Genomic DNA, 23,702 nt, shown 5'->3' on the forward strand with positions numbered 1-23,702 from the left:
TTCAAATTTATTGGTCTTCAAACTTAACTTTACTTGTGCGGTGATTAAAATAAACGTAGAACATATGAAAACCCACGCCTAAACTGTAAATATAAATATATTATTCAACCCACGGATCCTGCTATCTATATCTGGCCCTATCATTAATAATGCATATTGATAAATCGAATTTACCAGTTCTAAATATTATATCAGTAGGTATGTCAAAAACAGATGGTTAATTTGTCTGTAGTTTTTAAAGGTAGACATTACTTTTGATTTTTTTTATTAATGTTAATTACTTGACCGTTAGCACAGCTACTATAAGTACTGATGACTCAAAAATAGTTTGGAATTGAAAATAAAAATAAAAAGAGATTAATTACTCATTCAAAATGTAGGGGTAGGATAACAAAAGATTTTTTAAATATTTATGTTGAGGGATCAGTAGGATTTATACGCCCTGTTAGGAGTTCTACCGAGCCGAACCCTCTGATATGAAAATATCTGGAGTCGGTAAATTATTTTCCCATTTGATCTCTGGTGAGTTGACGTGTTGTTCTTGTATTGTTTTGTATTTATTATGCTTATATAATGCACTTGCATAATGTGGATTGACTAGATGATCATTTGTGGAAAAGTGTCAAAGGGTTTAGTTTTTCCTTTGGGGAAGATTTAACCCGGACATAAATCGGAAAAATGAAACTGATGATTGATATAATAATAATGAAAACTACAAATGATTGACATATTAATAATAATAATGATTGGATTATTTGTATGGCGCCGTTTTCGTGAGAAAATCACCCTAAGGGCACTTAACAACATAGTTTATGCATTTAATTTATTATTTAGACTTATAACTTATTACCTTTGGCTTATAACTAAGTTTCGTAGCTAGTGACTTATAACTAGTGGCTTATAACTAAGATTAATGTCGAGTTATTTACAATTAAGGCTTTTAACTAATGACTTAAAACTAACGTCTGACGTGAAAACGTCACGTTGTAAATGAGGCAATTAAGTGAAAGATAATAAATACTGTATAATTTTTACTATTTATGTATTTTATTTATCCCCTAAAAAGGACGTTAATACATAAATATACAGGTTAACGAATTTATATTTCATCGCCAAGGGCTTTGGTAAATTAATGCCTCAAAGGAGGTCAAATAAATCTCTATTATATTAAAATAAAGTTGATATCCGCGTCTATCTGTTTGTGCGCTTATTTCTTCTAAACTACGCAACGGATTTTGATAGGGTTTTCAATATCATTTAAAGAATTTTTTCCGGAAGGTTTATATATACACGGTGTCCGGAAACTCGTAGTACAAGCGGGAAACTGGAGAATCTACACCACATGGGGAACCCAAAAAAACATAAAGTTTTTTGATTTGAGCATTTTCAAAAAAAAAAAAAAAAAACAAAAAAAAATATTTTTCGGCTATTTTAGGGTTAAAGTTTTTTCTGGTGTTTAGGGTTGAATAACAGATGTTTTAACCCTGCAGAGCAGAAATATTTGATGATTACACCGGGTTAAATGAAGGGTGATTTCAAAATAATGCTTCAAATACGAGTTTCTTCATTTGTTTTACTTTCAAATAGTTTTAATTAGTTGGGTACTTTGATCTTCAGTAATAATTTATAAGAATTTGATTAAAAAAAAAAAAAAAAATCAACTTCAAACTCGATTTACTCGATAATGAAAGCTCAAATAAAAAAAATATATACTACAAAATCGACTCCAAATGTGATGTAGATTCACCAGTTTCCCGCTTGTACTACGAGTTTCCGGACACCCTGTATAATACATGCATATTATATTTATAGAAAGTAGAAGTCGAGCAAACGTCGGGTACACGTCAGAAAATATTAATTATTATTAAAAAATATATGTGCTGCAGAAGATAATAGTATTACTGTCTGCCTTATTTCTGTTACAAGTCATCGTTTTGTGTTCTAATTGAGAGGTTATCTTATTGACTGCCTACTAAGATCTACTTTCTACAAATATAATTGTTGGGAAGTGAGTTAGCTAAAGGCTTCACAGATGCACTCATAGAGGGTAGTAGTGCAGAGAGCTTGCTTGGAAGACCGCAAGATGGCAGCTAGTAGTCAGTAGTCGCCAGGACCAGTTAGAATGCTTCCAGACAAACATGGTGTTTGCAGATCTCATTTAGCCAGCTCCTAGTTAGGTCGACCATCGAAGTCACTCTTGTAATACGCGAAGTATTGAATAAATCCCTGATTTAATATAAACAACTTATTCTCTAAATTCTCCTTCCACGACGAGTTGGAGAACTGTTTGTGGGAAAACAACAATAATATTTATGTTTTATATATAAAAACTAAATGTATTTTAGAAGAAATAAGTGCACAAACAGATAGACGCGGACAGCGACTTAGAGGATAGACTATATAGACGCACACCATGGCGGACTTTTCTGTAGGCCTTTTAAAGATCTACATTTCCATAGTACATTACTATGATGTATCTCATAAGGTTTAGTCAGCGTTAGCAATGAAAGCACCCGGAAAATATATATTTTTACGACTTGATTACAAAACATAGACTTTTCTCTACTTTCTTTAAATATAATATGCATATATTATATATGTAAACCTTCCGGAAGAAATTCTCTAAATAATGGTGAAAACCTTATCAATATCCGTTGCATAGTTTAGAAGAAAAGATTTAAAAAATCGATGGAATATAAAAATACCAACAGACTGTAAAGTAAATTAGAACACACCCGATGCAGTTCTCTGTTCTATTATTTATATACACCCATTAAATTGATTAGATCTATTTCCAGTGCAACCTTCTACCCCTGCATAGTAATTTGAAGTGAGCAATTTTCAAAAGCATAAATACAATTATCTGCATACGGGCAACCCTGATAACAGAGCACTGAGCTGTAAGTCGTCATGAATTACGACTAGGGACATGAACAATTCGCGTTATTCTTTGGTGAAATTCGCGTTATTTTTTTTAAAAGCGGTACTATTTTTCAGCAGAAATGGTGGTAATTTGGTGGCATTTTCAATCTACAAAAATGACAGTAGGTACCTACGCGGTGTTGTCGGCGGGAACTTAGATAAGTCCCAACTAAGGCGATCCAATACCAAGTTATGCAAAATCAGGTGTTTTTGGTTTGAACATTTGATTGCTTAGAAATACTACAGATGCTTTAATTAAATACTGCAAGTAGAACACATCTTAGCCTTGTCAGCAAACGATCATTTTTTGTTAACTTTTTATAAGCCTAGAAAAAAATAAAGTATCAGGCCTAAAAAAAACTGTCTATTGCAAAATATCCCATTTACAAACCCGTTTTCGGATATGTTTTTATTGTATAATGTGGGAAATTCATTTTTTATTCGATTATCGGAGGAAATTTTCATGTAACAGAACTTCACAAAATATGCATTTTCTTGCGGTTCATTTTTACACGAATATTGATCGATTTTCGAACATTGAATTTGCAATTGTGATATAACCTCTATACCGTCTACGTAAGGGTTTCACGCTTTTGTATTTAGTTACCGCCCAACGCTGGCGGTATGAAGACGTTCTTTATCTTAGTGCCGCGCTGTTCTGTTCTGTGGCTAATCAGGCACGTGAAAAGCATAGAACAAGAAATATTCAAAACATATAATATTACTATTTTTTTGATTATTCCAGAATATCGCATGAAATATTTGCGTTATTTATCCGAAAAATGCGAATTTTGCGTTATTGGCGTCAAAATAACAAAAATCGCGTTATCGCGGAAAAATTGCGAAATTCGCGTTAAAAGTCACGATTTTACAAGCGAACATTAACGAACACCGCTAAGTTAGGCGAGAGTCTATATAAATGCGAATTTGGTCTAAAACTTTCATCAATTAAAATTGGGCGAACGCTAGTTAAAAGTGACTTTATGGCACCATATTTAAAAAAAATTATGGTTTACCAATATCCTAATAACATATAAATTAATTTTTCGAAGAAAATGTCTTCTGAAAACTCATCACTTTGTGATGTCATTATTTATTATATTGAAACACAAATAATTTTGTTTACGTCACTTTAATATATATAACCTCTACATGTTTCATGAACAATGTTCACTTCATCAGGATGTATATACTTGCTCCTGATGAGGTGAACTTTGTTGATGAAACATGTAGAGGTTATGTATATTAAAGTGATGTAACCAAAGCTATTTGTGTTTTAATATAATAACATATATTCGACCGGTCGGTGGCCGAGTTGACATCGCGTTTGGGTCCCACCCAGGCGTAGTGTGTTCAATTCCTCGGCTGGCTTAGTCCTCCATCACAACACAAGCAACATATTCAGCTTACTGTGGTGATTTTAGGAGAGTTGTTGAAATGTTTGATGGAGGAATTAGATAGCAGAGAGTTGAACCCCCGATGCCTGGGTAGGGATGCATTAGTATTACATTGATTTTTTTAACGATTTATATAACATAAAAAAACGATAGAATGGGGTTAGGTTAGGTAGATAATTGTCAAATCTCAGATGCCATTTGTTTTTCGCCTGCTAACATTCTCAGGCATTGAGTTGCTGTAGTCCCCCTGACCCCGGCAGTTGGGACTCTTAAGTATTGATAAAAAATTAAAAACTCACCTTAATCTTGCTAGGAAAAAGGCACGTCTTTCAACCTCCGATACCTGAAACAAGAAAAAATGTAATTAGTAAATTGAAACGTCCAGGATGGGGCAAAAGTAATCACCCGAAGTTCTTTTGCTGTAGTTTTTTTTTGATTTGTATTTTGCGTTTGTTTGCTTCACAAAAGTCAAAACTGAATTGACATTTGGGGCAAATTGCAAAAGTAATAGCGTTTTCCAATAGGGTGATTACTTTTGCCCCACATGTCTTGTCGATTTGTATTTTGCGTTTGTTTGCTTCACAAAAGTCAAAACTGAATTGACATTTGGCGCAATTTGCAAAAGTAATAGCGTTTTCCAATAGGGTGATTACTTTTGCCCCACATGTCTTGTCGATTTGTATTCTGCGTTTGTTTACTTCACAAATGTCAAAACCGAATTGACATTTGGCGCCATTTGCAAAAGTAATAGCGTTTTCCAATAGAGTGATTACTTTTGCCTCACATGTCGTGTCGATTTGTATTCTGCGTTTGTTTGCTTCACAAAAGTCAAAACTGAATTGACATTTGGAGCCATTTGCAAAAGTTATATCGTTTTCCAATAGGGTGATTACTTTTGCCCCACATGTCTTGTCGATTTGTATTCTGCGTTTGTTTACTTCACAAATGTCAAAACCGAATTGAGATTTGGCGCCATTTGCAAAAGTTATAGCGTTTTCCAATAGGGTGATTACTTTTGCCCCACATGTCTTGTCGATTTGTATTCTGCGTTTGTTTACTTCAGAAATGTCAAAACCGAATTGACATTTGGCGCCATTTGCAAAAGTAATAGCGTTTTCCAATAGGGTGATTACTTTTGCCCCACATGTCTTGTCGATTTGTATTCTGCGTTTGTTTACTTCACAAATGTCAAAACCGAATTGACATTTGGCGCCATTTGCAAAAGTAATAGCGTTTTCCAATAGAGTGATTACTTTTGCCTCACATGTCGTGTCGATTTGTATTCTGCGTTTGTTTGCTTCACAAAAGTCAAAACTGAATTGACATTTGGAGCCATTTGCAAAAGTTATATCGTTTTCCAATAGGGTGATTACTTTTGCCCCACATGTCTTGTCGATTTGTATTCTGCGTTTGTTTACTTCACAAATGTCAAAACCGAATTGAGATTTGGCGCCATTTGCAAAAGTTATAGCGTTTTCTAATAGGGTGATTACTTTTGCCCCACATGTCTTGTCGATTTGTATTCTGCGTTTGTTTACTTCAGAAATGTCAAAACCGAATTGACATTTGGCGCCATTTGCAAAAGTTATAGCGTTTTCCAATAGGGTGATTACTTTTGCCCCACATGTCTTGTCGATTTGTATTCTGCGTTTGTTTACTTCAGAAATGTCAAAACCGAATTGACATTTGGCGCAATTTGCAAAAGTAATAGGGTGATTACTTTTGCCCCACCCTGTATAAGAAAAAAGGCAGAATCGATAACAAAACATGAAGAATCATTAAAGACTGCATGTTTTTAACGACAAATGACTACTATGTAACGTGAGGTTAATAGAACTGATTTAACGTCGGGAAAGAAATTAAAGAATGTACCCAAGTCCGGACTTCCGCTAGAAGCCCTAGGGGCCCGGTTCTAGGGCTTCAACGTCGGGGAGGGTCCCCTCAGCCAGGAACCTCTTCAAGGACTACATATTTGTTGACACATTTCCTAGGGCCCCTCACTTCGGAGGGGGCCCCAAATATGTGTCTAAAATGGTACACATTGGAGAAATAGGATTTGGAAGGAAATATTTAAACAAATTTTCCAATGGCCTCCCCGCTGGGGAGACGGAAAATTTAACTTAAGAGGAAGCTACAAGTCAAAAATGTTTATATTCTTGGTATAACTTATATTATAGGTAATAGGAATTACAATCGCTTGACAAACGGAGTCTAGAAATGTTCGATTTCAAACACAAAACTGGTTTTTATTTATTTTGTAAATAATTTTATAAGAAAGCAAAAAAGTTAATCAAGTGAAACTGTCACAGATAATCTCAACTATAATACTGATTTTTTTAAAGTTGTTTCCTTTGCGCGTTCATACATTTATATTTTTTATTGAGTAATTTATTTTAATATTTGTAGGTATTCTACTCAACCTTCAATTTATCTGAAGCATATTTTTTGGTATTCATAATGTACACCAATTCGTTATAAAGATTAATCTAAAGAGTGATTTCGCATTAAGTTTCGCCTTAACACAAGATTCAACATCAACATAAGAAATCGGTTAATATATTATGAAAAATCGTCTTTGCAAACATTGACACCTCACATCTTAGAACAAGGTAAACTGATGTAAGAACATTGACACCTCACATCTCAGAACAAGGTAAAGTGAAGTAAGAACATTGACACCTCACATCTCAGAACAAGGTAAAGTGAAGAAAGAACATTGACACATCACATCTCAGAACAAGGTAAACTGATGTAAGAACTTTGATGACGACAAAGCAACATAACCTATGATTTCAAGCAACACGCCCACGAAGCACGATAGAGGGGTGCAGACAACATTACGTGAATTATTATTACGAGTCAAGTGGCACATAGAAATGTAAGATCCGCCTACGCGAAGGTGGAACACTTCAACTCTATACATATTTATATCACCGGACCTTTCAGACGTAATAAGGGTGAGATATTTTGACCGCAACATAAATAAAATATTTATGAAGTAGAGAGAGGCGTGGGCGGGATCAACCGAAATAGAATGTGTTAGATGGGACCTTCACTAATAAAATGTAAAAAAATAATATACACTTCTTCAAATTTTGCAAATTCACTTTGTGGCAACATTTTATCAATGAAATAATTAAAAACACTTTGTTCTTACCATGATAATCTATTTTAAAAAATCAACACGTTTCGAGAACGATGTTCTCTTCATCAGAACATTAAATGTATCGTTTTTTTATTTTTTATGTGACACCTCACAAGAGCGTCCCTGCCTGTGCAGTGTACAGACAGGGTAACTATGTCACCACCCGGTTGGGCGGCGTTGTGAGGCGGAATAAGGTATGGGCTGTAGGAAGGGATTTGTTAATGCGGGCCTTGAAGAGGCTCGGATTATAGGAGGGAAGAAAAACAGATGCCGGTAGCTCGTTCCACACACGAGCCGACTTACACAAAAACGAGTCGTAAAAACGGCCCGTTCTCATGAAGCCAACGTCAACCGTGAACGAGTGTTCAGTTCGTATCCGTCGAGTTTCGCGCACGTGCACCGGTGCATCAGCAATCAATGCTGCTAGATCCTTGGAGCAGTCTCCATTGAAATACCTGTAGAACAGACACAGCATGCCTACATTGCGTCTATGCATTAGAGAAGGCAATCGGTCTGTTAACAACGGATTGTCAATCAGACGGATCGCTCTCCTTTGCACAGATTCAAGCAGGTTTATTAAGTATTTTGGGGCACCAGCCCAAAGGTGGCTCCCAAATTCAATAGTTGGGCGGACTTGAGACTTGTACAGGGTCAGCAGCTGGTCACTGTTGAAGAATCTCCTAGCCCTGTACAAGACGCCCAGCTTCAATCCAATCGTGGTAAAAGCAAAGTGTTTTTAATTATTTCATTCAATAATATACAGTTTGACAGGGTTAAATTTGAGAAACTAACGATCATTTTTTAAAGCCATTAAATTTTCAGTGTTTTTTGTCTGAACGTTTTCAGTGTTTTTTGTCTGAATGTTTGCAGTGTTTTTTGTCTGAATGTTTTCAGTGTTTTTTGTCTGAATGTTTTCAGTGTTTTTTATCTGAATGTTTTCAGTGTTTTTTTATCTGAATGTTTTCAGTGTTTTTTATTTGAATGTTTTCAGTGTTTTTTGTCTGAATGTTTTCAGTGTTTTTTGTCTGAATGTTTTCAGTATTGTAGTGTAAGACCACCATTCAAAATTGAAACGTTGTTTGAAATCGTTTTGGCCATGCTTGGGGACCCGATATGAATAGCAAGGTACTTCACTATATTCTTCTTCTTTTCCATCTCCTTCATCTCCCCACTACTTTCAGTCCCACAACATACCCAATTGGGGATACCATAGTCTCACTGGCTCTAGACGGTTGGGAGCAGTTGGGACTCTTGTGCGGAATTCATTTTTTTTTTAATGTACGCAACGGTTCCATGATAACTCAACACAGTGACAATTCAACACACTTTTAAAAAGTGATATAAAGTCATTCGAAGCGATGAAAAATTTTTTTTTTTAACCTAACCTACTTAACCCAGTTAATAAAATTTTGTTTCATCACTTTCCATGACTTTTTATAACTTTTTAAAGATGTGATGAATTATCATTGCGATGATTTATTCGGTTACCGTACGCAACTTACGCTTCCTTTAACCACTTACTTCAGCCTCAAAACAAACGTCAAACTTGGGATTGCCATAATCCCACTGGTTCCAGACAGCGGTAATGCGGGACTTAGTCGCCTACCTGTACCATATATATAATATCCAATCTACCCTTGTTCTACTGGTATTTCAATGGAAGCTGCTCCGAAGTCAATAGCGTGCCCAACATCTGTAGGCATACGTCTCATATTTAAGATTGCGTGTTCTATTTTCGACAGCTCGGCTGTGGAATATTGGCTTCAGTGTTTCCTCCCTCCTACAACAGGGTATCTTATCAGATTCCAGATCTAGGTTCATTTCTACCCAGTGTTCGAAAATATCATGATGCTATTTATATAAATATATTATATACACTTATCCGGCGTTAAACGCTGCGAAAGAAAACCAAATTACAGTACATTTTCACAATAATTGCAAATATACATTTTTAATATCGTCGGATAATGAAGAAATGCCCAGAATCCCCGCATTTTCCCACTAAAAAGAACTTCCCGCAAAATACCCAATCCTTGAAAAATATTATAAATTCTCCGCAATTTGGGGAATTCCCCACGAATTGGCAATCCCGGTCCCGAGGGAAATTATTTTCTTCAGGACCTCCTGTGTGAAAAAAAATCATCGTAAAAAAAAATAATAAATCACATTGGCAGCAGATCAAACAAAGTTTAATTTTACGTATATTCCAGTTTTTTTAATAAATTAATCTACTGTTTGTAATGGACAGCACATTGTTCTAACTCACAGTAATAAAAATGTAAACAAAAATAAATTTAAACAGTTCTGAAATTATACATAATATTATTTTGTATTTCATCTCTGGGTCGTAAAATAAAGTTTTACAGAAGAATGAGAAAACTAAATTGATTTTTAGATCTTATATCAATCTTCGGAGAAATGCCGTACTGTGGTTTGCCTACACAAAATGAAAATAAACAGTCGCTGAAATTTTACAGCGTAGCGAATTCGTAAAACTGTTCCGGCCCGGTTTATCGACCTCAGTAAAACAACTATCTAAACATTACGTAATTTTTACAGGGGTTAGCAGAAAAGACTTAGTTTGTTTTGAAATTTATTTTAAACGCCCAATTATGAGATGTATTGCAGTGGCGGTCGGTGACATTTTGTAGAAGGGATGCTGGACATCTGATGTCTATACTCGTACTTACTATGTACTTGATATCAAATATGCACATCTAGACGCTAGCCCACGAACAAGATACAATTAGGTACAATCTAAAATTATCCCCATAAATCCACTAAGCTCTATAACTCAGTATTTCCAGTATCCAGAATAAGTTTTTTTCCGCAAATGGCCGAGACACGAAACTTTTTCGCATTAATGATTCAATTATTCAACCACACAATTCACTATTATCATTTAGAACACGTTGGCGAAGTATCCATCTTATTTTGGGTATTAATTTTTATTTATTTAAATTATGATTAAAAAGTAAAACGCAGGTTAATAATATTCAATAAGAATTCGACTTCAGTATCCGAGCTCAAAGCAAACTGTCAAAGCAGCGCGTTTCCGTTACGCGTTCATACATTTGTATAGAAAAAATATATTTTTAAGTAGTTTTCATTGATATTTTTTATTGAGTATTTTTTATTTGCATTCTACCCAAGCGAAACGATAGGAAAACCTACAATGTAATTGTTGGCACCTAGCATCGTGTTACCTACCTTCTATCCTTTGTAAAATTATTGTGGCCTATCTACCCAACTTCTCTCCTCTCCTATGCCGACGTGAGTTGAGTTTAAATATTCGTCCTGTCAACATCGTTTGATTACGGAGCCCCCTTTATCGACCGTGTCGAAAATCAAAGCCATCGTGAGCTCGCGCATTGTGAAATTTGTGAATTGTTGTGAACCAGCGCAAAGAAGGATTGAAAACCGTGGAAGAATAGAAAAGGGTAAGTCGGCATTCCGAACTTTTCCAATCCTATTATTCCGCGTTGCGACGGTGCTATATCCGTCCCCAACAGTAATTAATAATTTTTTTTTTTAAAAGGGTTTAAATTTTTTTATCTCGATAACAGCGCCACCTATCGGATCCAAAACTATCCTATGTTTCAAGCTGGAATCAATCATGCACATTCACAAAATTTCATTGAAATCGGTTTCGTAATCGGCGGTTTCGGGGATTAGCGTGTACGAACACAGTGACACGTGATTTTATATGTTAAGATATTTTGTAGCCCTAAAATATAAAGCCCCTAAAAAGGGCATAGAGAATGAATAAAAAAATAAATTGATCACAACAACGCTTGTAGGCACCTACCTGATTCGTGAATAAATGTAAAAATGTGTAGTCACAAGAAACAGTAAGAAAAGTTTTCAAATTATAATGTCAAATACGAGAGCAGATAACGAACGAATGACAAATAATATGGTGACAATTTATCATTATTTGGGCAATATTATTATTTGTTGTCGGATGCCACAAAGTAGGATGTGGTGACCAGTAACTAGTGATATTAATGATATCTGTTATTTATCATATTACTACAAATGATAATTGTTTAAATAATATATATAATTTATAAGTGAGCTGGCTGCAATTTAGAAAGCAGTGTTTAACACAAATCATTAATCATTAAACGAACTCTAAGCAGAATTCTTGCCTGAACAGACTATGCAATAATTACAATAGCGTATTATCCAAGGTTGATATTTTCAGTTGGGAACTTAAATACAAAAGGTCCATAAAAAAATATTTGAAATATTTCTCTGAATTTCTGTGAATAAGGTTTATGTCTCTATTGCTTATATCTCCATTATGATTTGATTTATATATTAAACCTCTCTCCATGGATATAAATGTATTGTTTTATATAATCTTTTGTTTTGTATAAATTTTTTAATTCATATTCCTTTCACACAAATTTAAATAACTTATTCCATATTATGCTGTCTCAGTTAAAGTCACAAGGCGGAAATCCACAATTGGGTTTATTTTACTTTATAATACTTATTTACAAACTGATTAAATGTAAACTGTCGATTTCCCGAAAATGAATAAATAAATAAAACAGCAGGCGAAAGTAAAACTTCACTTGTCGAAAAAATGTACTGTATATCCTCAAAGGATTAGCGCGCGGGCATGGTAACTGTAACATATACACAGCTTTGTACTCAGAAAACACCATGTCACAAAAAAATTACATAATTTTAACTCTTAACGAGCGAAGTAAAACATATTTTAACGAGTTAATCTCCGTTATTTTAATTAAACTGTCAAATTTAAACTTACAACTACATTAGTTAAAATATGAATATTTACAATGGTTTCTAAGACGAGCCTTGCGGTACGCCTAATTATTCTAGTTATGTACATAACTAGAATAAATAATTTATAATAAATCATTTCAAAACCATATTTTTACAACAAAAAACAGTGAATGTTTCATTTTACATAAGACAATCACTACGATTTGCTAAAATTATTCAAAGATCTAACTGATATTATATTAATAGAATTAAAAATTTGAGGAGATCTAAGTAGACTTTAAAGAGAAAAACATATTTCTTTAAACATTGAAAGTTTTATTCGATCAAAGGCAATGAAAATAATTAACAATGGTGTCACTGATACATAAATTATAAAAAATGTATATTTATATAGGCTTCTAAGAAGAGCCTTGCGGTACGCCCGATCTTTCTAAAGTAACTGAATACTGTATAATAAAGAACGATGATCTGCTTGCTCCGCGTCTATTTGAAGAACGGCACCTTCCAGTCTATAAAACAATGGTCTGTCGACAACACGGCATTCGGGATAATAAACACCCAAGCGTTTTATTATTCTGTACGTTTGCCGTATTATATTAACTCAGATCAGAGAAACGTAATGAACCACGGCTAAAGTGAACATATAACATGCGACAGAATAGTATTACTACACAAAATTAAAATATTTAAAAAAGGCATTTTGGCGAAAAATTATATAACCGAGTGAAAACAGTCAATAAATACGAAAAAAATAAGAATAACAAAACTGAAAATGACATAATTTTCAATTTTATGTAGGAACCAATTTCGGCTTAGTTTCGTTTCTAGTCATTACGAGTCATTTGAAACTGTGATTGAAGCCCACATTTTACGCCATTTTGTATTCTGATCTGATATACGGACTCACAATAAGACGTGACTTAAGTTTTATTATCTTCATCGTTCTTCATTCTTCTAATACTCCTTTCTACGCCCATACCATGGCAAAGCTGTTTAAAAGTAATTTTCTAAAATTTTAAAGCGCCTCTCACTCAAATGGCGTAAAACAAGCAAAGTATATACAGGGTGCGACAGAGAGGACGGACGTTTTTGAGATGGGTAGTACTCTCCCCCTCCGTCTACGAGAGAGGTGGGGTGGGTGCCGCTTGACTCGTTAGTTCCTAGCATTGTTTTACCAGTTGTCGTCATGGAGCCGTGGACGGTGGAGCACCGCGTTTTCGCCTATGATTGTTTCGTCCGAAATAATGAGTCAGTCACCGTCGTACAGCGTGAGTTTCGTCGCCACTTCCACATTAATCGGAATAGAGCTGTTCCCTCTCGAAACACCATCCTTCGTTGGGTTGAATCACTTCGCAGGCGTGGTAAACTGATTAACAGAAGACCAAGAGGAGCTCCGCGAACAGTTCGAACTCCTGAAAATGGAGAGAGTCTACGCGAACTTCCAAGAACGCCTCCAGCACTGCATCAACGATTTCGGCCACCACATGCCTGATGTGATTTTCCACACTTGACTGTCTCAAATGCTATTTCCTCTCGAACCTGATTCCATTAATAAATTTGTTTTTGAGTAAAAATTAACTATTTTATGATTTTTTTAAAACCGTCCGTCCTCTCTGCCGCACCCTGTATATCAATTGAGGAAGAACATAATACTAATAAATCTAAACGAAACAAGAAACAGAACAAGACACAGAAATAAAAGGTAAAGGTCTCAACTGGGAATCGAGCCTAGGATCTTACCGGGACAAGGCCGACCAATTCGGTCAATGGGACCTAATTATTTTACGTCATGGCCAGTGATGTATTATACGTCATGGCCAATGGCCGAGTTGCTTGAGGTGTCGTCTCGGTAAAACAGAGAGCCTGGGTTCGACTCTCAGTTGAGACCGTTACCTTTTTATTTTTTATGTTTCATGTTAAATTTATTGGTATTATTTTCGCCTACAGAGATGTATTACAAAGTTATTCCAATAAAATTGAAAGTGTATTGTATAATTAAACAATGCGGTAATCTGGGTAACAGAATCCTCACGTTATTTCATCATCGGTATAATAAACTGGCCGCGTTAGCAGAGATGTTGTTTTGAGTCCAACGAACGGGAATAAATACGGGAATAGGACGATATATACGACCGGCAGGAAGAATCCAAGGAGGTAATAACAAATCGTATATAATAAATCATTGGGTAATCGTTTCAGACATCGATTTAGGGTCAGGAGATTAGAAATATTAAGACATGTTTATTAATTTTTGATGCAGATAGGAATCCAAACCATTTGATAAACTAGGTGATGAAATAAAAAGACACTTTCAGAATGGTCGTGATGAGAAACCAACGCCTTAAATTGAAAGATCAAATTATATCAAAGGCCAATTAGAACACAAAACAATTACTACTAACAGAACATAAGACAGATAGTAGAAATATCTACTGCAGCACATGTATTTTTTAATAATAACAAATAATTTATTATCATCCTTTTTTGTAATAGAGGTACCCGACGTTGGCTCGAATTATATCTACTTTCTATAAATATAATATGCATGTATTAAATGCATAAACCTTCCGAATTCTCTAAATGATAGTGAAAACCTTATAAAAATCCGTCGCGTAGTTTAGAAGAACTAAGCGCGCAGACAGACGCGAATATCGACTTTATTTTAGAATAGTATAGATATAGACATAGATAGATAATATGATATAATCATTGGAATCTCATGTGCCGAGGATTTAATTTTTCATATTATTAATTTTAATGGTGTGAATAATATGAAGTAATTATAAATATATTGTGAAGTGTTTTTTTATGAAAAAAAATATTTATTTATTTATTAATTTTCGGGAAATCGACAGTTTACATTTAATCAGTTTGTACATAAGTATGATATAGCCAAAATAAAACCAATTATGGATTTCCTCCTTGTGACTTTACCTCTACTGAGACAGCATAATATGGAATAAGTAAATTAAATTTGTAAGAAACGAATATGAATTAAAAAAAGTATACAAAACAAAAGATTATATAAAACGAAAAAATTACAAAACAATACATTTATAGCCATGGAGGGAGGTTGTAGATATAAATCAAATCATAATAGAGATTTATTTATTTATTTATTGACGCCATATTGGGCTTTTAAGTACATAAAAATTACAAATTTCATTTTTAGCAACAGTATAAAACAAACAATAGAAAATCGAAATAAAATATAATGATTTCTCATACATTATTTACATTTAAAAAGTGGTGGACTAATTTGGCTTTAAATGTATTGAAGTTTAAATTAAATATGTCAGCGACATCACTTAGTTCATTGCCCAACCTATGTATTCTTTCTAACACAGAATTCGTAGCGAAGTTATTGTTGTAGAATAAAATATTCCGTCTAGTATATTTTGGAGGTATATGTAAAGATAGCAAGTTTATAGTGAGATAGTTTATAGGTTTATAGAGATATAAACACTAGGGACATAAACATTATTCACAAACCATCAGAGAAATATTCTTTTATGGACCTTTTGTATTTGGTAAGTTCGCAACTGAAAATATCAACCTTGGATATTGTAATTATTGCATAGTCTGTTCAGGCTGTTAAACATAATATTATATGGTGTTTTAGTACAGGTCAGTAGTTTAGGTTTCAGTCTGCATTTGTTGTCAGTATATTTTTTTCAATTTCTGATCCTCTATATTTTGTATTTGAGATTTAAAAGTTATAATATTATTGTGATTTTTGAATGAGAGTAGGATTTGTTTGTAGGCACCCAATAAACTTCGACCGGAGATGATGACAGAGTGATTTTTTTAAATGCATATTATAAATACATAATGTCCTGAAACTAGCGGTACAAACTGGTAAATCTACATCACATTATTTGGAGTAGGTTTTAATCAAAACATTTTTATATGAGTATATTTAGGAAACATACAGTTATACATGTGAATTAATTTTGCATTTAATTTAATATGTTGAGTATAAAATAAACCAGTTAAGTTCCATTTACAATTTTTTTTATGGTTACAGGTAAGGAAGAAATTAGCTATTTGAAGTTATAAGGGAAAGAAAAAATATGAAAAGGGTAGACGAACAATAAAAAATATTGGGAAATGAAATCTTAGGGAATTCTAAGAACTTGCGTTTTTAGTAAATTGAGTCCGGAGTTGAAATTAACCCGTTGTTTTAACCCGTTAGGTTAAAAAAAGTAAGATTTTTTTAAAAATGGAAATTCTCAAATAGTTTTTTGTTTGTTTCTCAGTGCGATATCGATTCACCAGTTTCTACAGTGACAATGTGTTTTTTTAACATTCTCTGGAGGCCCTAAAGAAAATAATTTCCATCAAGGCCTATATCGTTCTTAGGGATGCTGTGTTGAGGGTATTTTTAAGGAAACGAAGGAGAGGAGATTCGGGAAAGGAAAGGGGAATTAGGGATGGGTAGGAATTTAAGGATCAGTGTGACAGGGGTATGTATCTAACCCTCCCACTGATCTAGAGAGACCAGTTCGAGATGTCAAAGGTTCAATTGGTGGGCAGACGCATCCTGATCACACCTCACACGAATAACCCTGGCACCCCTGCTAATTCACCAAACGTAGCGATCCACTTGGAGTGACCTACGGCAGAGGTGTTGGCTATCCAATAAATGCTTCCTGGAGCGACGGCTCCCCAAATTGTAATCCCTTGTATAAAACAACGACGCTTTACAAACTGCAGACGTGTTACGAAGACTACTTCCAACAGATTGCCACTTTATCAAGTGTATTATTAATAACTCCACGCGCTTCTTGGCGTGAAAAACTGGCATATAAAAAAATATGAAAACTTGAATCAATAACTAATGGGTTTATTCTTAGTTCAGACGTTCGCAGGGTTTATGTTTGTTTTAACGTTATACAGGGTTTTCCAATAAGAGGTGTTATTTTGATATTGAATCGTAAAAGATCAATGGTTTCGTTGCTTGTGTGGCACGTAGCGCCGTCTTGTTGAAAGTAAACGTTGTCCAAATCAATACCATCCAATTCCGGCCATAAACAATCATTAATCATCTCTCGATAGCGCAATCCATTCACCGTAACTGTTGCTCCAGCCTCATTTTCGAAAAAGTAAGGTCCAATGACTCCGCCCGACCATAAACCGCACCAAACAGTCACACGTTGAGGATAGAGAGGCTTTTCAACAATAACTCTTGGGTTTTCCGAGCCCCAGATGCCACAATTTTGATTGTTGACGAAGCCACCGAGGTGGAAATGGGCCTCATCACTCAAGATGATTTGCATTTGATTCACGGGCTATTCAAAATAACACCTCTTATTGGAAAACCCCGTATTTAGACAAAGTGAATCAAATACTTATGTGTGGTAAGGTGTGGCGTAAGTGATGAAAGAAGGAAGGAGTTACGGAGAATGTATGCAGTCGAAGTGAAAAAGTCATGGCACGATAAAGAAAAACAAATACAATAATATCTATTATTTCAACCAGGTACACTAGAAATCACAACCGCAATACTTTAATTTAAACATTAAAATGAATCATCAAAATTAAAAAGTTTTTTTTTTCACTTTGGGATTTAAAAAAAAAACACGCAAGTTGCGCCACAATACGAAGTATGTCAAAAAAAAAAAAAAAGTAGTAAATCTGTGTGCAAGGATATAATGGCCAACCTTATGATTCCAGAGATAGCCTCATTTTTAATGTCAGTGCCATACAATTTTTTCTTAAAAAAATGATAACTCCTTCATTTGTACACGCAATTGCTTCATACGAAATTTTATAGCATAGTAATGATCAGCAGATACCATTTCTAGCCAAAAAAAATACCCTTGAAAATTCAAGTCTCCATGTCTATGAAAGGCGATTTTCAGCCCACTGTGCGGCGTAGTCTTGACTTGATTCGACTTGTCACTTTATTTTCTTATATTATATCTACCATATGTCTTTGCTTTCATGTACCTTTGTCTACTCCTGTATTTTTCATTTTACTATATTCGTGTTATTATTTTGTAATTTGGACGATGTCCGTTAATAAATAAATAACCAACGCCTCTGCCACAGGTTACCCCAAGTGGGAGGGAAGCTCGGTGATTTGCCCGGGTTCATCGGGTTTATATATATAAATACGGCTCTGATAAATGCGTCAAAGTGTTTATGAATACAGTATTTATCAAGGGTCAAAATCGAAACCCGCGACCTATGCGCTCCGAGCCAAGGAGTTTACCGCTCCGTCACTAAGGTCACTAATGCACCGTCTAATAAGAACGAACGCCCCGCTAATCACCACCGAACAGGGTGGGTGTCGAGTTACGTTGGGGTGATCCATCTTATCTAATTAATGCCCCTGTATATTTGTATGGACTTGCTACCACAAACAAAGGTATAGACTCGTTGTTATTACCTCCTACATACATGCATAGACACACAGACACAGGCATACAGGTACAAGCATACATAGTGGTGGCTAAATTCCCGGTAATTGTTTTTGTGGAATATTTAATTTATATTGATGTTTTTAATATTTTATATTGGGTAAAGTCCGCTAACTTCGGGAGGTAATTCTATATGATGGTGGAAGTAAAAAAGACAAATAAGTTTTTAAGGCGATGCCATACGTAGTAATGCAAAATCATATGTTTTTGGTTTGAAAATTTGGTCGCCTGGAAATTTTTCAGATGCTTTAATTAAATACTGCGAGTAGAATACATCTTGGCCTTTGAATTAATCGAGTATTTTTTAGACAAGTCTTTTTATAAGCCCAGAAAAAAATAATGTAAAGGCCTATGAAAATTGTTTTAAAGTTCAAAATCTCCTACTTACGAACCAATTTTCGATTATGATTTTATTGTATAATGTGGCAAATTAAGTTATTTATAAAATGATCGAAAAAAATTAAATATTTATACCTGAACATCCAATAAATAAAATAAAAGGCACTTTTTGGCCATGTTTTTTTTTTGTATGAATCAAAACAGGCGGATGGTGTTAAGCGGGAATTTAAACCTTATCGCCATCTACGTAAGGGTTGTTATTGATAGCTGCTCAATTTAAAATATTACACAACGTAGTGCATCGCCTCAATGTAAAAACTACCTCAAAACATTTGAATTTTGATAAAAGTTATAAATATTTTTATTTTTAATTTTTTCATGTAGAATCTCCTACTATAAAAGAACAACTTATGGGACTCCAGAAGTCAGTCTCCAGTAAAAAAAATGTATATAGTAGCTGACCTGTAGCAGGCGTTGCTTGGGGGCTATTGGGGTAAAGTTTCAAGGTTGTGAATTCTAGAGAACCTAACAACTGGATGCATTTTAAGGTAAAAAAATAATATATTGTATTGTAGTAAGTATTTGTTTCACTTGATCGTGCCATATCTTTATCGGGCGTCGTCAACTTCTTCATCCATTCACTTCCAAGTAATACATTCTCTTTACATCATCTTTATGATAATGTGCTAAGTCTTTATAGACTTTTTCTACAATTCTCTACTCTATTATTATTATTAGAACTCTAAAATTCTTGCCTGAACAGACTATGCAATAATTACAATAGCGTATTATCCAAGGTTGATATTTTCAGTTGCGAACTTACCAAATACAAGAGGTCCATAAGAGAATATTTCTCTGAAAGTATGTGAATAATGTTTATGTCTCTATTGTTTATATCTCTATTATGATTTGATTTATATCTACAACCTCTCTCCATTGCTATAAATGTATTGTTTTGTAATTTTTTCGTTTTATATAATCTTTTGTTTTGTATACATTTTTTTAATTCATATTCTTTTCTCACAAATTTAATTTACGTCACAAGGAGGAAATCCATGATTGGTTTTATTTTACTATATAATACTTATGTACAAACTGATTAAATGTAAATTGTCGATTTCCCGAAAATGAATAAATAAATAAAATACCATATCATAACTGTTAAAAAACTACGTTGTATAGTCACTAATTCGACTCCAAATCCGTTTGGGGTGACGTCACGAGTCACAAAAAGTGTGAAGATTTTTCACTTTGAAAGTTCATAACATCATCATTTATGGAGATGTCGAAACTAAATTTAGTGTCGTAAATAACCTTTTAAATACAACACAACATGTTCATAAAACAATACGATTCATTCAAAATTACAAAACTAAAATTTGAAATTTTCTCAAGATTTTGATGGTTTTTTCCATTTTCCTAAAAAGATTTTAAAAGAAATGGCAAACGATCGAATTGAAACAGAACTTCGCCGCGCAGTCATCAACAGATTAAATATTTCCGTGGAACAAAACAAGAAACCACAAATACTATAAAATCTATTTAAATATCAACGATTACATCATAGATGATTTAACAACTATTATGAAAGTCGATCTGTGTTTCTCCCACCACTTAATGTATGTATTTATAAGGAAGAGATGATAATAAAATCGCCCCATCAATCGACATTCGACCCTTTGATGTCGGAACAATGACGAAACATCCATGCCGTCAGTCAAATCTCGTACAGTCAGCTTCAACGATGAAACACCATGAAAAAAAAACTGTGAAAATACATTGGAAACGGTAACCGGATAAAACAGAGCACGAATAATAAAAGGTCAAGTTACGTTCGTTTTTTAAAACTCTTCTTCAATGTTCTGTCGATTCACAATTTTTTTTTGTCATGAATCAAGATTTTTTAAACGATTCCATTGAAGGGCGCCATTTTACAGAAAAATCATAATTTCGTGGGAATCGGTGAATGAAAAAAACATTAACCCAGATGATCTATAAAACAAAAAGATTAGTGGATAATTTTGTTTATAGAATTCATTGAAAACTGCCATTTGCCACTGCTGAAATGTTAAATTTCATCTACATTGACGGCAGACATTGGTGGCTGAAAAAATTCAAAAACTAAGTCGAAACCAATCTTGCAAAAGGTGTTCGACAATGATAATATGTGCAAATCTCAGTACCAATGTTTATTTGATATTTATAAACATACATAGTATCTACACACCAAAATAAGATGTGTGATGAGACGAAACAGCAGGAGCTCAAATAATTTCATGCTCTCATCAAATCCGGCATCCTTATTTACAAACGGAAGTCATCATAGATCTCCTATTGGACATGCAGCTCACAGTTTGGCAATCAGTGGGTCACCCTCCCGCTACTTACCAAAATATGTATTAATGACGGCCTATAAAAGCGAGTGCACAGCCTTGAACCAAGCAGAGATCACGAGCCCGTCGTAGGCTCAATACCTGATACTGGGTAGCGAGATGTGTCGTCCCTTCCAGAGATGTCTTAAAGAAGTTCTGGGTCTAGTCTTTGCCCTGAACTTACTCTATGTTTAATATTATTTAATGTTTTGCGTTGGCGCCCAACGATGGGCTGTGATAAATCTGTTACGTAAAATTTGTTATAGATGTAATAATTACAGCGCCCCTGAGGTTATTTTTATACAAAAATTCTGCTTACTAATCGTCCAAATATTTTAATTAAACTGATTTATTGCAGATTTACTTGTTTTATAGCGTACACAACTGAACGATTAACGTAAAAATATAAGAAATAATGAATACCAACCGTCCATTAACGGTGTACGTAATAATGTATGTAATAATAAAACAATACATAGGTGAGTATCAACAGAAACTACAGCAAAAAACAAAACAAGGAACATTCGTGAAATTTAGTAAAGTTTCGGAGGCTAAATATGTTCGGATTCTACAGTGCATGATGTACCGTCGACCCCAAGAGGTTGGTAGAAGTTTAAGTTCGTTCTTTGGAAAGGAATATGGAAAGTTTCCGAATTTCTTATTAGACGGTGATTGATATTGATGGTAGCCAAGGGGGGAGATTCTCTATATGGTTATTTATAATTTTGAAAAGAAATTTGATTACTTGTCAGTAGCAGTAGTAGTAGATATAATGTTCAATTATTCAAAAAGTTCAAAGGGGTTCACAAGATAAGTGGACCATTTTATTAAAAATACACCATTTAAATTGCAAATTGAGAATGTATTCTCCAATACCAAAACACAATTCTTTTTATTTTTTAAAACGGCTAAATATTCCACGGCGGTTTTGAAGTTTTTTTTTATATTGACCCTTAACCATAGACCATATACCAAATGCCCTTAACAGATAAGACTGCATATAAAAGTCAACATGATTTGAGAGTTTCACGGCCAAAAGTCAAAAGAAAAATTAATCACTGTAAGTCATCATGATTGTACAATAGCATATTCAAGAAACACCATTTCACAGAATTTGAATAGAAATTGAATTTCGACTTTGAAATTTCATGAATTTTTCAAGGTTTTCGTAGTTTGGGTACATTCTAAAGAGTTTAAATTAGAAAGAGAACCTTTCTAAATATTTCTCAAACGGATTTTTTAGGTTGGGTAGGGATTTTCAAAGATAATACCATACTTAATGTTTCTAAGGTTTTGTTAGATTGTGTAGATTTTAATGGGTTTTAATTTGAACATGACTGTACCACGTGCGTGATGAACGTCTGGCCGCGAGAAGATATATAGTGCGCGTGTAAATAAACCTTTGAAATTGTGGTTTAGCAGAGGGCAAAATACTCATTGAGAAGAATTCACAATCCCCTGCTTTTCACTGTGAGTCTGGTGGATCGGATCTGGCCGCTGAGGATGGTGATTAGTCATGCTTTGATTAGCTGAGATTTTCATTTCCCAGCCGACTAGAGAACGCATTGGAAAATACAATACATAAATATTCAAAAAGAAAAATTATGCAGACATGGAACCCACATTAAAATATTCATGTACAAGAATACAAAATACATTCTTATGTTTGCTAAATTTTAAAATGGGTATTCCAGCAATTTTGTTCACCTACAACACTCTTAAATTAAACTAATACGCTTAAATTCCCTGACATAAGGATTTTCAATAACTATTAATCATTAATTACTAATCGACATTTCTCTACTACATATAAATACAGGGTTTTCCAATAAGAAGTGTTATTTTGAATAGCCCGTTATTTCAGTAGATGTTACTTTTGAAGTTGTCATTTTTTGACATTTGACAAGTAGAAACTACGCCATTAATAAAAATGGAACGATACACGCTTCAACAACGCATTGAAATTATTCAAATTCACTTGAGTGAATCAAATGCAAATCATCTTGAGTGAAGAGGCCCATTTCCACCTCGGTGGCTTCGTCAACAAGCAAAATTGTCGCATCTGCGGCTCGGAAAACCCAAGAGTTATTGTTGAAAAGCCTCTCTATCCTCAACGTGTGACTGTTTGGTGCGGTTTATGGTCCGTCGGAGTCATTGGACCTTACTTTTTCGAAAATGAGGCTGGAGCAACAATTGCGGTGAATAGATTGCGCTATCGAGAGATGATTAATGATTTTTTATGGCCGGAATTGGATGGTATTGATCTGCACAACGTTTACTTTCAACAAGACGCGCGCTACGTGCCACACAAGCAACGAAACCATTGATCTTTTACGATTGAACA

At 34.4% G+C, this 23,702-nt stretch overlaps 1 protein-coding gene across 6 annotated transcripts in view; it reads right to left on the reverse strand.

Moving 5' to 3' along the window:
• The window catches only part of PMCA (plasma membrane calcium-transporting ATPase 3), a 379,691-nt gene that overhangs the window by 252,227 nt on the left and 103,762 nt on the right, over nt 1-23,702 (reverse strand). For all 6 annotated transcript variants that reach the window (XM_089649335.1, XM_089649332.1, XM_089649334.1 and 3 more), the window contains exon 3: nt 4,619-4,662. The gene's annotated coding sequence lies outside the window, so the exon portion shown is untranslated. The remainder of the gene's footprint in view (nt 1-4,618; nt 4,663-23,702) is intronic.

The sequence above is a fragment of the Hesperophylax consimilis genome, chromosome 29 (genome assembly GCF_061612785.1).
Source record: "Hesperophylax consimilis isolate HC1 chromosome 29, BYU_Hcon_1.0, whole genome shotgun sequence".
NCBI classification, from domain to species: domain Eukaryota; kingdom Metazoa; phylum Arthropoda; class Insecta; order Trichoptera; family Limnephilidae; genus Hesperophylax; species Hesperophylax consimilis.